General features: G+C 33.6%; 1 long non-coding RNA gene across 1 annotated transcript; it reads left to right on the top strand.

Moving 5' to 3' along the window:
- Window positions 1–779: 779 nt before the first annotated feature.
- On the top strand, window positions 780–2,193 carry LOC140692762 (uncharacterized). Its single transcript, XR_012068329.1, has 2 exons — window positions 780–922; window positions 1,868–2,193. It is a non-coding gene; the product is annotated as an uncharacterized lncRNA (long non-coding RNA).
- The last annotated feature ends 207 nt before the right edge of the window (window positions 2,194–2,400 follow it).

Genomic DNA, 2,400 nt, shown 5'->3' on the forward strand with positions numbered 1-2,400 from the left:
TAAATTCCAAAACTTTAAAGTTATTTTATATAATTTGTGCTATATTTATACTCTGTTCACAAATCTGGCATAAATTTCAATACAAAAGTATGGAGATTGATTTTATTTCATACACCCCAAAACTAAATTATTTATAAAAATGTGTTGGGATAATATTTGCAGATCACACTGTAAAGAAATCATCCTATATGTTTCATTTTAACTGGATGAATGACAAGTAAACACTGGCTGAATGTTACACTTGAGTTGCTGGGATACCAGTCGTTTTGTGATGTCACAGCTTCTCAAGTTGAGAACCATTGTGAAGGCCTAGCAGTTTATCTGTTCAGGCCTGCCAAAGCAGCATTTGAAGCTGCAGTGCTCAAAATCATGCAGATTAGAAATGTAGCTGTAGAAAAAGTTATTTGAGATGGCACATATTTCTTCAGAAATTCAAGATATGTCTCATAAAGATGGACCAACTGGCTCAGGAAACTCCGGTAGATCTCTATTGTGTGATCAAACATTCTCTGAAGACTTGGACTTGAGTTCTATGATTGAAGAAAATGCTTTTCAGAATTTGTCTGAAGAATCCTTGATAAAAAGACCATGCTACACACATTGTGTCTCTGAACCAGATGAAGATAATGATTTTGGTTCTCTGACATTTCCAAGAAAGCTCTGGAAAATGTCTGGGAGTGACCAATTTAAATCCATCTGGTGGGGTGATAATGGATCTTCCATAGTGATTGATGAAGTTGTCTTGAAGAAGGAAGTTTTGGAAAAAAAGGCCCCTTTCATAATATTTGAAACTGGAAGTATGAAAAGTTTACTTAGACCCATTAACTTTTATGGGTTTAGGAAAGTGCGGCAGAAATTTCAAAGATCTGCTTGTCTAGTTGACTTTCTAGCAGAAGAAAAAGAAGCCTCTGTTTCAAGCAAGGTATACACAAATTTTAGTTACGAATTGGTAACTTATGTATAAAATTTTATTTTGTACATCAATCTATGGTAATATAAATGTAAAGCTAGATTTTGAAAATTGTATAAAACTATTAAGGCTAAAATACTTTACTCTAAAAAATGAGGACAGTGCCTTAATTATTCAAGATTATGAGAAACTTTGCTTACAACTATGAATCTTTCCAGAAATTCATATAAAGGTATTAAAGCTGCTTTTCAAAAGTGGCATTCACCATTACTGTAAATGCTAACATTTAAATTTGATGACTATAATAATTAAATGTGTATTTTCCAAATAAGGAACTTCAAAATATTGTTAGCAATGTTCATATTTTGATGATATTATCCTTGTATAGTAAACGTGGAATCAGGTTTTATACGTTAGGCTTATTGTAGTCTTGTATTTTGGTATAAATATTACTAAAATGTTTCTCCTTTGTTTATAGCTGCACTTTTATCATAATCCAAATTTTAAACGAGGCTGTCCCCAGGTTTTAGTGAGAATAAAAAGAAGAGTTGGGATTAAAAATTCCTCTCTGGTATCTTCATTGCCTGAAGACTTCAAAGAGCAGCACTTTAAAGAAGGGTATAATGTGGATAATAATAATTCTGAATTTGTGGCTGACACTATTGAAGAAAGTGCATTTTTACCTTCTGCAAATTTAAACATGCCTCTAATGAGAAAGCCCTCTACTAGCCACATAATTGGTGATACAACTACCCCGATCAGAGGTGATTTTTCTCCTCCATCATCAATGTCAGACCAACAGAACAAATTGCAGTGGATCAACGAGCTATTTTCAATCAGTTGACCACTGTCCATGGGCACTCTCAAAGCAGTTACAATGAAATAAATGGCCGTGTTGTGAACTCCATTTGAAGTAGAATTTCTACTTCTCAGTAGAGTATCTTATCTCCCAAACAGAGCAATTATTTTGGACTGATGTTGGAGCCTTCTACTTTTCCAAATACATATCAGAACATATCTGCAAATGAAGGTCATTTTCCTAAACTTCAACCAGGGTGCAACCCACGCTTTCCAGTGCCAGTGATAGCTGATACATCAGCTACTTCCCTTTCAAGGCCAACTCATCAGCCATCTTCAGTTTATGAACGTCATCCTAATAACAACTGATCTACCAGAGAACTACCAGATTATGCAGGGAACAAAGATTATAACTGATGTTGGCAAATGTCGACAACTATCTGCTATTTTCTTATTTGAACATTAAACATAGATGTGTACCTGTATTTTCCTTAGTATTTTTTAAAAGAATTAAGAATTAAATGGGAGACTAACTTGCCATTCAAAGAAAAAAAGAGATATTTGTTTGATATGATCTTAGATGGAACAGTATGGGAGTAAATTTAAATATTTTCATGTAAGGAAAAAGAAAAAATGGAAGAATTTGGAAAAATAATAAAACATGGAGAGAGGGAAAAGTACCAAGTGGTTTC

This window comes from Vicugna pacos, unplaced genomic scaffold (genome assembly GCF_048564905.1).
Source record: "Vicugna pacos unplaced genomic scaffold, VicPac4 scaffold_17, whole genome shotgun sequence".
Lineage (NCBI taxonomy): Eukaryota > Metazoa > Chordata > Mammalia > Artiodactyla > Camelidae > Vicugna > Vicugna pacos.